This window comes from Triturus cristatus, chromosome 11 (assembly GCF_964204655.1).
Source record: "Triturus cristatus chromosome 11, aTriCri1.1, whole genome shotgun sequence".
Lineage (NCBI taxonomy): Eukaryota > Metazoa > Chordata > Amphibia > Caudata > Salamandridae > Triturus > Triturus cristatus.
The window spans coordinates 318,209,816-318,222,373 of record NC_140594.1 but is presented as its reverse complement, the minus strand read 5'-3'; the positions used below and the strand labels follow the sequence as shown (position 1 = coordinate 318,222,373).

Below are 12,558 nucleotides of genomic sequence, written 5' to 3'. Positions count from 1 at the left end.
TGATTTCTTGCTGCAGCCAGAGGTTGTTGCTTTCCTGCTGCAGGGCCCACGCACTCTTCGGCCGAGGGTGGGAGGGGGGAGGCAGTAAGTAGCCAAGGACCCTTTCTTCGGCTTTAATTTGTATAACGAATTCATCCCCTGATTTTGCAAAGCACTACATTTTTAAACGTTAGAACGCGGAGCTCCCTTTTGTTAGTCATATCACTCATGCTGACCTCAAAACTTCCACATTCTGCATCTGTGAGTTCATGCGGCAGATTGTCAACCTTGAGCGGAGGCGGGGCTGGAAGGATGCAGGGTGATAAGGCTTCTGGGAATCCCTGCACCTGTGCGCGTGACTGCCCGCCAGCAGGGTAAGGAATCTACTGCCCCAGCTGCGTCGAGTTAGGTCTCGGACAGCGCGCCCTCGCCTTCCCAGTCTGCTGACCGGAAGGTTGCCTGGGGACCTGCAGCGGCGTGTGTGGGCCTCCGCGGCGGCCGTGCTGGAAGGACGTCCTCGAACCTGCTGACAGGCGGTGTTTACAAGAGGGCAGAGTGAGGGTCGCATCACTCATGAACAAGTAAGATGGGGTCTGTAACCACCACCTTGTCTACTCTGTTTACATTCTTTTTTTAAGTTAGGTTGGAACAACTACTCAGGACTTCGTTTCTACTCCTTTTGCCAATTGCATGTTTTTTCGTAATAATCTCTCTTCACTTCAAGAGCCACACAATTGTCCATTGGAACAACGGTGACCTTCCGCCCCCGACTCTCTCACAAAGGCACGCCCCCAAACAAAGCCACTTGCAGTGGCGTAGGAGACTTGAGCCTTGCAAAAGTAGATGGATACCCCCCAATCCCCCCCCCCCATACTCAAGGTCTAGTCGGGATCTCAGGGGGCAGGGCCCGCCGCCCCTGCACAGTGCTGGAGGAGGCCCCTGGAGTTCGCCCTGGCACCGCGGGAACTATTGTTACGTCACTAGCCATCTGCAATATATGCAAAGAAGCGTCGTGTCCACCTGCACACACCGGGTACGTTCACAAACGCGTGCGCTCATCCAATTCCGCCCCTACTCTCACACCCGGATACACCTTTAAACACGTTCGCACGCCCTAAACACACACGTGCACTACCGCCGCTAAACACGGGCACAGGTTCTACATGCCCCATTTGTGTGTCTAGTTCACGTATTGATTTACAGAAAAAATGCTTTTTGGTGTGTGTAAAAATGCCTCGGAGTAGATTACAGCGATGATGTGGGTGAGAAGTCCTTGGGAATAAAGTGTGTTAGTTACCTAATTTTTGTCACCAGGACACCTGGCTCTCTCTCATGGGCTTTCATTTGACACCACAACGCATTCTGGTAGTTATAGTCTTTTAATCTGTGTTTTACAAGGAGGGGTGTGCGAAGTTGAACAGTTCGCAGCTTCACAGATCGTTTTATGTATTTCGAGTCCTATGGGCGTTACGCACATGTTCGCCACTAAGGGAAGGGTTTCCTGACTTAATTGGACGATGTAGTGGTACCTGCCCTAATTACTTAGATAGCTGGGTTTGAGTTTGCCGACCCCCCACCCCTTCTCTTTTTTGTTTAAGAAAAAACCTCATTATGTGACAGGCGGGCCTGGAGGGATGATCGTGCCTTGAGCGGGAAAGTTATCTTGAGCCCATTTCATTCCCTGCCCCTGATCGAGCTTCTAATGGAGGCGATGAAGCAGATAAACAGCGGAATCCTTACTTGACGCACACAACCACATTTTGACACCTCCTAAATAAAACAACAAACGTACAGAATTGATGCTCGTTGACCTTGAAGAGTCTTGAGAGAGATCATAAACGTTGTTACTACATTACGCTGTTACTACATTGTAGAATATGCAGAAAAGAGTAGATTAGACATAAATTGCTCGTTTGAATAACATAGGTGTGTGCTTACTAAGATCCTATGGTATTCTTTTAACATGAACTAGAAATGTGAAAGTGAAGACTCGCGTGTGGGAGTCTTACTAAATAGTTTCTTTGGATAATGATTTATATGTGAAGAATTAACAGAACCAAATGTAAATTAGATAACCTTAGGAATGATTATTGAAGAGTTGCTTGAATACTATTCGTGCTTATTTTAAAGTGTAAATCAACCAAGCATAATTAATCGCGTTGCGCGTAAATGTTAATACCGATTACATCGAAACTTTCAGAGAATGATGTTCATACACATACTAATGACATTTACTAGAAAAAAATTAGTTGTCAGATATTTTGAAATGATTCCATAGGTTGGTACATTTGACATACAGAAATGTGCCATAGTTACATGTGCAAATTGTGATGAATTCAAATGCTTTTATAAACTACCTAGACTTCAGAATGAACACAGAGATGTAAATTTTAGATAGAAAATGTATTCCTATTAATTTATATAGTGTAATTCACAAATGAAAATCAACGTTAGGCTTACATTTTTTTTCTCGTACTTTATTCTGTTCTCATGAGATCTCGTACGTTTGCAGTGTAGAATGATACTGTGTTTCTAAAGGCAAGTTACCATGCACATTCCAGGACTGTTCACCACTAAATTGATACAATAGGAACATCTGCTGTGAGAAATTGCCCTTTTCAACTCACTCATGTGACTTTACTGAAAGCTGGTTGTTCGTAATAATACATTTTGAATACTTCGACAGCTTACGTAATGATTTCAACCTTTTTGCCATAAAAATGTGTCATCTTCATACTACGTGACAATCGTCCTATACTAACTGACCAATGGACTGGCTACGATTGGGCATAATCCATGAACTGGTGGCATTCCCAAAATACGAAAAATGGCAGAAAATAATTTATAGTTGTCCATGTGATGGGAAAACCAGCCAGTCCACGATGCACTTTACCAATATTTTTCGACCAATTGTGATGGAAAATAAACTCTTTTATTATAAGGATGCCATGAACTTTATATGCACCCTTGAGAATTAATTGTCAAGTCGACCTGTTGCAGGATACGTAATTTGGGCTATAAAAAGAAGGAAATCCCTTGTATCTCTGGATAATTTAGTTTTATGAAGATGACTCTAGGCTGATAATTTTAATTCTGAGAAAAGTAAGATGATTTTTACTAATGGAGTTTTAACAATATATTGAATGGGTTTTTAAACGTCAATGTATGGTATCATGTTTTTATTATGATGTTTACTCTTGATTTATGTACTATATGGATTGACATAAAGATTCAGAATAAAGTTATTTGATTGATTGACCAATGGACTGAGTGGTCTGATCTGATGAGGTGACTCAGGAGGTGTCACTCCAGAACTAGTAAAATTATATTATGTGCTGGATTGCTGATCAAATGTGAACATCCTCTTTGCCATTTGATGGGCCACATTCTTTGTCATCTTTCCCATGAGGATTGCTTCCTAGTGGACTGAGGCCACTATCGGACTTGGAGACTCCCCTGGCTGGTGCATACTTGAGAGAGAATCTTTCAGCTGATATGATCCATGCCCTTTCCTGAACTCTCCTTCTAGAACTTTAGCAATTAATGGGCCGAGAACGATAAATCTGATTATAATATACTTTAGATTGAAATGCCTGAGATTGATGTATTTACTTCCTAAAATTACTGATAAAATCTAACCATTTATAAATCCGGTTTGTTTCTCTAACTTGTCTCCCGTGATTGATTGTGCATTTCAATAGTATTAATGAGGGATAGTCAACAGGTCTTATTCAACAGATCTTAATGTTACCAATTTGCATTGCTCTAACCGAATTGCTTGTTTGTATAATCCTAGCACATCTAAAATACTTGAGGAGATTTGGTTTAGCAGTTATAATTCTGTACCCGTATAGTGTAGTATTGAGTCGTATACATGAATTTAATTACTAGCTTATAAATCAGTTATCCAATTCCTGGTCCTCATTGGATTGCTGGATTGGATCCGCTATATCCACGCCCTCTCTGCACGGCTCAGGATCCGCTATAGCCACCTCCTCTCTGCATGGCTCAAGATCCATCAGAGGACCAAGTAAATGACCCTGAGGTCTAGTACCAGGAAGTTCTAAGATCATAAGTAAATGGGCCAGTGGCGCCACAGCAGAGGCATGCCCCTCGACAGGCGCTTTGTGCAGGTTACTGCCCTGAGCCCTTCTAACACTCCCACCAAAGATAGAGACTTTAAAGGTTGCCACGGCTGTCCTGGGAAGGTTACAACTCCCCGATGGACATGGCTGTACTCAGTCGACACACAACATGAGTTGGACTCACACTTTCTGAAGTGTTTTCCAACTCGAATTTTCTGTCACTGTGATCTCTGTCCTCATCAGGTGACCTTGTGAAAAGAGCAGATATCGTGTAGCACACTGTGTACCAGGTAGTGTGGGGCTAGATTTAATGTACACAGTTTTGTTTCTTGCTAAATATTGCAGATCCAAGTAAAACATGCACAATGGGCTGCTGTCTGGATAAGGGTCAAAGATAATCTGCCCCAATGGCCCATAGTATATTCAGTTCTGTACGCTGCACAAGTACTTTAAAAAAAAAAAAACTAGTGGGAGGTCAAATTAGCTTAAATAGTGCACAATGACGTCACTTCGAGTAAAATGAAGTAAATCCTTACTATTTCATTTTAAACAAAATTACTTGTTTTCCTTCCCAGCACCCTACTATTGTGGACAGGATTTACAGCAATGGGAGTGGACTCAGTTACCACAGACTGATTAGCAGGAGGTAGAGAAGTTTGAACTGTTGCTGCTCTTCTTCACTTGTTTAATAAAGGACGACGCACACATTGTTCCTTGATGTGCACTTTTTTTGTGTGTGTGATGGAGAGCAGTTACCTGTTGTTGTGTTCTTCCTGTCCTGTATGATGTAGACTTATGCTGCTCCACCTGTTGCCTATTAAAGGCTCCATTGAATGTGGAGCGCTGTTCTAAACCTCCGGGTTGATCATTTGTACCTGCATAGGAGCAGGCAAATCATAAGGATTTGGGGGGCCCTGGATCAAGTGTTTTTTGTGGGCCCTTGTTCAAAACAGCTTTGAATATGTGATCCAGTTTCAGCTTCTTCACGCCCTCTTTGGCCAGGTCACTGATGGTGCACCAACACACTGGTCTAAATTCTCTGTTTACATTTAATATTCCGAGATAGTGACACTGTTTACAATATCTTAACACAGCAGCAGCTCACTAATATTATTGCAAATAATCTCTGCGACCCCTTCCCATTTCTCACATGTAAGGTCCTGTTTCGATCTGAAATAAACCTTCATTCATATTGCATAAAACATAAACACAATACTTCTTTCAAAATGTCTGTAATATAATCCCACATACCACCCGCATTACAAATAAATTAAAGGAGAACAGTATTTTTAAAATTATCTGTTTAAGAATTATTTAAGGTTATCAAGGCAAGACTCTCTGCAGAACAGAACTAGCTCTTTTGGGGGGCCCCCTGAAAGGCTGGGGCCCTTGGCCAGAGCCCACTTTGCCCATGCCTTAAAACGTCTCTGTATAGGAGGCGCACCCATGCTCTATGCCAGTAGCAGGCTTGTTGTTAGCCACGGTCCGAACTCATTGGCGTATTGATCTCTTTGGCTTGAATGAAATAATGTGGCAGGCGCTATATATTTTTAAGTGTCAGGACTTAATAAAAAAAGTAAAAAAATGTGAGACACTTCAATGGGCTGTTAGAAGAATTGCAGTTAACTCTTAGCCATAATAATGGATCACTCCCTGAGCGAGGACTTTGTTACTTTTGTCCTCAGGAGAACAGAGAATGATGTATGGGCTGAAAAAATCTGGCGGAGGTCAAATATGACTTATCAAAAATGAACTCTGATTAGCCAATTAAAGAGGAAAAAACATCACTTCTCCAAAACAGAAAAAAATCCCTCTCGCCAGCAATTTGGCCACATTTTAAAAAATAAATGATTTGCTTTTTGTATATGTATACAATGACGCTATGGGGCTTTTTATATAAAATAGAGTACTTTTTTATTCTTGCATATTTTGTATTAAAAAAAGAAGTTGCACTATGAACTATTAAAGAAACTGATGAACTGCATCCATGCCATGCTACAGCCCTTGGCAAAGTGCAAAATCATATAATGAGTATTTAGCAAGCAGGTGATTGATTTGACCATCTTGAATTTAAATAGCTAATGAATCCCTAGTTGATAATGCGTGTGTTATAAGAACTCCTGCTGCTGACATATATTCTGTACTTAATTTTTGTGCAAGAGAAGCTGGGAATGCTGCCTAACGTGCAATACCTATAGTGTGTGTTAATCAAACAGCAATATTATTGGTATTGTGAATGCTTGTTTTAATGCATGGTAAAACCGTGAGCTCTCACAGAACATGTGAAAAAAGTATGCTCTTGCATATGGAACAAGCAGTCAGTTTTTTAAACGGACTAGAAAATCTTATACGATACATTGTTGCTTATGTCATGCGTGAAACCTTGCCATTGATAACTTTTTTTGCCAAACATTTTTTTTATTGGTTTTGTGCACAAGGTGCAACTTACAACAGTGCTGTTGAGTCACCCCTCGCAGGGGGGCATTAGGTTAAATGAAACTGTGCAAGGCTAATAATACAGAACATATAGTATCAGTCCAACTCCAAGATCCTTAGGGTGCTAACAAGAAGGTTACAGCTTCATATATGAATGGAGTATGGGAGAAAATTCTAACAAAAGTCAAGGATAGCCATCATGTCAGCGCGTGCCCCATCTTTCTTTTGCGATGGGGTGCACCCGCACCTCCTCATACTGAGGGAGACACCCGGACAGCTTGCTTCTATAGAAAAACTGTCCCCAACCGGGGGAGAGTGAACCAAAAAAAAAAGGGTCGGAGAGTCGGGAAATCCCACCAAATGTGTTGGGAAGTCTCCCAGTAGCCCACACCCTCCCCAGCATCTGTCAGAAGTGTTGGGGAAGATTTGCTTAAGTCTAGAGGGGTGATGGTACCAGTCCATCATAGTCTTGAGGTGGGCCTCCCGTAGTTCGGAGGAGTGGTCAAATCTTGGGATATCCGTCCAGAGGTGACTCCATTCAACATCTGAAATAGCACGCTGGAGAATGTCTTCCCACATGGACATGTAGCGAGGTCTTGGGGAAAATGTAGTGGCGAGAAGGAATTTGTATATAAAGGAAATAGCCCCTTTCATAGTTATGGCCTTAGTGAGGAAGGATTCAAATTTTGTGAGAGGGTAAGGGCCCAGTGCATTAATTGGGTGTAATGGTATTGCTCTGCCTCCCCCTGGCCATAATCTCACTGACAATTGCCAAAGGTGAGGGGGTCGAAGTTATGAAAAAGGTGAGTCGGAGCAAGGCAACCTCCCTCTCTCCAAGCATCAAATGGACCCTCGTGAATGCCCGGTGGAATCTCCGGTTAAAGTGGAGTGATGTAAATGGTGAGGGGAAGGAGGTCCATCGGTCATCTCCCGCAACCGTGTCCCGTACTTTCAGTGTGGTGCGTGTAGGTGTAGCAATGTAAGTGTTTTTGGGTCTATCCTTTTTAGGGCGCCAGACCAAGTCCCAAACAGTTCTTCCAGTCACACTACGATTCATGTGCAGCCAATGTTTATCGGACTCTCCTTTTGACCACTCAACCAGAACTCGCAACTGCGCTGCTTTGTAGTATAACTGGATGTCTGGGTGACCAACTCCCCCCAAACCCCCCCCCCCCCCATGCGGGAGCGACGCGAGAGGGGTAAAGGAAAAACGGGCACGCCCCCCCTGCCAGATCAAATGAAGAATCATCGTCTTAACCCGGTGGAAGAAGTCTCTCTCTAATTCTATGGGCAAGGCCTGGAATAGGTAAAGAAGCTTAGGAAAGAGTGTCATTTTTACTGCATGTATCCTGCCAAGACAAGAAAAGGGGTTTCCATTTTGTGTGTTCGGCTTGAATGGGGGGAAAATTAGCCGCCTAAAGCCTTTCTATGCTCAGAGTTAGACAGACCCCCAGATATTGGATTTAAGAGGAAGCCCATGCGAGGGGAGTAAGAGGTTGGAGCCTGTGGACCTCCCGCAGTGGCAGTGTGAGGTTGAGGATATAAGATTTACTAAAATTAATTTTAAAGCCTGCAACTGGTTCATAGCGTTCCAGTTCGGTCTGTAGGGCTGGAAGAGAGGTGGCCGGTTCAGAAAGCGACAAGAGGACATCATCTGCGAAGAGGGACATTTTATGGGGTTCCCCAGTGAATGGTATGCCCCAAATATTGGAATTATATCGGATTGCCATTGCTAGGGGTTCAGTGCTGAGAGCGAAAAGTAGGGGCGAAAGGGGACAGCCCTGTCTGGTGCCCCTAGAATGGAAGAAGGTAGCTGAGCACATTCCATTGACTACTACCCTAGAGCAAGGTTGCCGATAGTTAGCACTAAGCATGGTTAGAAATTTGGACGAGAAGCCGAACGCCTTAAGGGTGTGGAATAGAAAAGCCCAGTTAACCCGATCAAAGGCTTTCTCAGCGTTGAGACCTACCAACACAGCAGGTATCTGACGTCTGTTGGCCTTTTCAATGGGATGAATTATTCTATGAGTGTTATCATGAGTTTGCCGCCCTTTAATGAAGCCCGACTGATCGGGGTGTATGAGGTCAGGCATGAGGTCATTCAGTCGCTTAGCGATGATGATGGAGTGCAATTTCGCATCCGGATTGAAAAGCGCAATAGGGCGATAAGAGGCACAGTGTTGGGGATCTTTCCCGGGTTTCGGGATCACTGAAATCGCGGCCTCAGTCATGGAGGTAGGGGAGTCACCTTCCTCAGCCATCTGGTTGTAGAGCCGTGTAAGGTAAGGGCAGATGTCGGGAGCAAAGGTTTTGTAAAAAAAGGGTGGTATAGCCATCCGGACCCGGGGCTTTTATGGGGCTTAAGGGCTTTAATTGCAAGTGCGACTTCGTCGTGTGAGATGGGAGTGGAGAGTTGCTCATTCCATTCATTAGAAACCTGAGGTGGGGCAGTGCTCGGAGGTAGTCCTGTTGGGCGTCTCCATCCAGGTCCTCCCCAGAGTAAAGGGTGTCATAAAATGTCCCAAAGAGATCTGCCTTGTCCTCGTCCCTATGAGTAACTTCCCCATTAGGACCTATAATGCCCCCTATGTATTCTCTCGCTTATCTCTTAGCTGCCTGGTGAGGTGTTTACCAATTTTGTTGCCCTGCGAGTACGCTAAGTGGCGGAGTTTAAGAAGGGTGAACTCAGCCCTGTTATTATACATGGCATGTAGCTTGCCGCGGAGCGCTGTCAGGTTGCGAAGGGTGTGCCGAGTGGGATGCAATTTGTGGGCATTTTCAACAGAGGTCAACTCCTGCTCCAGTTGCTCCCGCTCTCTTGCTTGTTGCGCATTTAGCGCCGAGTTAAGAGCAATGCACCTCCCTCGGAAGAGTGCTTTAAATGAGTCCCAAGTGGTAAACCCCGATGTATCCTCTGGTTTGTTAACGGCAACAAATTCCGTGATGGTGTCTCTAAGCGAGGCACAAGAAGCCTTGTCTCGCGTCAGCGAGGCCGGGAAGTACCACCTGGGCTCTACTGGAGCATCGCCATACCAAGACATGCAAATAGAGAATAAACTATGATCGGACACTGATGGGGGGGGGGGGGGGAATATTTTAGCTTCCTGGAGAGAACCCAACAAAGACTGGCTAATAAAGATATAGTCTAGCCTGGAGTATATGCGATGAACATGGGAATAAAAGGTAAAATCTCGAGTGTGTAGGTAAAGAGTACGCCAGGAGTCTAACAAGCCCAGGTCCTGAATGCGTTGTTGGATATCTAAGGAAAAGGAGCCCACTTCGGAGCGCTGTGCGTGAGTGCTGTCCAGGTCCCTGTGCCAGGTCAGATTAAAGTCACCCATGAGGACTACCTGTCCCAGTAGAGTATGTAGGAACTGTGTCTGCCCAGAATTGGGGGCGTATAAGGCTAAAAAAGTGCAAGTTTTTCCTCTCAAACAACCCTTTACCGTTAGCCAGCGGCCCTCCTTGTCGTTAAGGACACCCATGGGTTGGAATTGTGTGGTAGAGCGGAAGAGGTGAGCCACTCCTCTGTGCTTCGTAAGGGCCGAAGATCTATAGATTAAGGGGTATTGTTTATGCTTGAGCCGTGTGTCTTCAGCCCTGGCTAAGTGTGTTTCCTGGAGCGCCACTACATCCACATGGTGGTCGATGATGTATTTCCATACCTTTTGTCGCTTTTGAGGGGAATTGAGGCCCTTGACATTCCAAGTTCCGATGGTCAGTGTCATAGTAGCAATGGGTGACGTGGTCCCTCTTTGGAAGCCCCTCTGATTTGGGTACTTACTGGCCTGGGCTGCCCCTCCACTCCAGCCGCAAATGCAGAAACTACAGAAAGCTCACTAGAGCTACATGCTAAAAAGCCGCCACCATTCCCCCCCCCATCCAACCCCAATAAACAAAGAAACAACCATAACTAAAGAGTAAGTCCAAAACTCGGTAACAGAGTTCCGCTGGGAGCGTGAAGCCCCCACGGATACTAAGGGGGACATCAGGTCCGAGGTCCATGCCGGCAACAAACTGAAGAGACTAAAGCGTGACATTTTCTAGGTGTAATTAAATCACAAGCACTAACACGGGACCCTCCCAAACTAGAGGCACTAACAGGTCGCCTGCACATTGGTAGAAAGCAGGTTGAAGTACCATGTAGACCCCGGCAGTACATAACCCAGTGCATATAGAGTCTACATATACAAATGGTGTCCACTGACTTACAAAGAGCCGGTGAACAAAACAAGATAAAGGCACCATTCTTACGTTTGGAGAGAAGGCAGTTTGCAGCATTCCGAGCCCTACCCGTGCCTCCGGGGCCCCAGGCGCCATGGTCCAGGCAGATCTTGTTGACGAACAACTCGGCCAGCTGCCTGAAAGCAATAGTGACCCCAGCGCTCTGCCCCATCCATCTGGGAGCTCCGGGAGACCCCGTGGGTGTACAAGGCAGATGATCCATCGTCCCCACAGCAGACCCCAGCTGGTCAGCGGCGGCCCCTGCGAGAACCCACCGACCACCCAGAGGCCGCCGGAGCACCTCGAGATTGGTCACCAGCAGTGGTATGCACCGGGTTCGAGTCGTCCGTCGTGATGCCCAGTGGCTACAGCCCCTCCTTCAGGTCGGTAATATGCCGGCGTTTGTTCTTATCAAAGCTTAGTCCGAATGGGTATGTCCATCTATATCGAATGTTGTCCTCTTGCAGTCTGGAAGTAATGTCTCGAAACTGCTGCCTCCGTGCCAGAGTGGACTGCGCCAGATTTTGATAGACAGAACATGAGAGATTTTGGAAGGAGATGGAACTCTTTGTCCTGGCCGCCTGCAACACCGCCTCCTTTACCTTGAAGGAATGGAACTTCACCAGAATATTGCGCTGCTTCCTCTTCTCCCCAGGTTGTAGGCTGCCCATGCGGTGCACACTGTCAGCTTAATTTTAAGGGTTTGGGGAGCCAGCACCTCTGCAAACAATTCCTCCACCAAGGACGCCAGATCCGGCCCCTCCTCACCCTTCTCCAGGTCTCTAATACGTATGTTCTCCCTCCGTGACCGATTTTCGAGGTCCTCCGCCTTGAGTAGAGACTGGTGTAGCTGATCCTGGAGAAGGTGGATATCTTCTCGTAGTTCCGTGGATAGTCGCTCGTGTTCCTGGGAGTGTGTCTTCAAGTCTAGGACTCTGGTGCCCACCGAATCGACATCCTGTTGGAGGGAGGTCAAGCATTCAGTGAGGTCCGTCTGCAAGTGGTCTATAGAAGATTTAATGTCCTGACTTAGGTCATTGCGAAGTTCCACTTTAAAATCCTGGAACATAGCCGCCAAATCCGCCTTTGTAATCGCCATGTCTGTGGACCCCGCGCCACCGGATGCCTGTCTGGGGGAACGAAGAAGTCGGAGACCCTACCCGTCTGTTTGCTCGATGTCTTCTTTGGCAGCATAGGGCACGGACCAGGCCGGCCCCCGCACAGCTAGCAAGGGCCGCAATGTAGTCCGAGCCCCAAGTTGCAGGCAATTGCGTGTGAAGATGAAAGCGGGCAGAGGTTGTCGGATCCCAGACACCTCCAGGGATAATTGAACTCTCATCTAGGGGCGCATTGTTGGAGACACCTCACACCCAGCCGTTTGCAGCAGCGCCACGCGAGGGATCAATAGTGATGAAAAGCAGAAGAGACTGCCGTCCGGCCGACCAAAGTGAAGGGGGAAGATAGGGCACACAGTGGCAGTGGTGCAAGCCGTGTCCTGGCATTTGAGCAATGGTGGCCTCAAGGAGCGTAGTAAGCAAAAGTGAGGGTGTCCACAGGGCGCGATCGCCACCGCTCATTAGGTGCCGCCCCCGCCGGTCGGGTCAGAGGAAATCCAACACCGGACCCCAATGCCGCAGTTTCAATCCGCACTGGCAGCGGCCCCCGGTGGTGGCCGGGAAAGGACAAGAGATGGAGGGACCAGGGGCAATTCACTGGGCGCCAAGACAAGCGGTTGCGGCCTACAGTGAGCCGGGTAGCAGAGCGAGCACTCTTCGTATGTCTCCAACGGGCGCCATTTTAGGGTCAGGTAGGCTCCGGAGTGAGTACTTCAATG

General features: G+C 46.4%; 1 protein-coding gene across 3 annotated transcripts in view; it reads left to right on the top strand.

The window, feature by feature from the left end:
- The first annotated feature begins 339 nt into the window (after positions 1–339).
- The window catches only part of NOS1 (nitric oxide synthase 1), a 1,315,983-nt gene continuing 1,303,764 nt past the window's right edge, over positions 340–12,558 (top strand). For all 3 annotated transcript variants that reach the window (XM_085636289.1, XM_085636287.1, XM_085636290.1), the window contains exon 1: positions 340–560. The gene's annotated coding sequence lies outside the window, so the exon portion shown is untranslated. The remainder of the gene's footprint in view (positions 561–12,558) is intronic.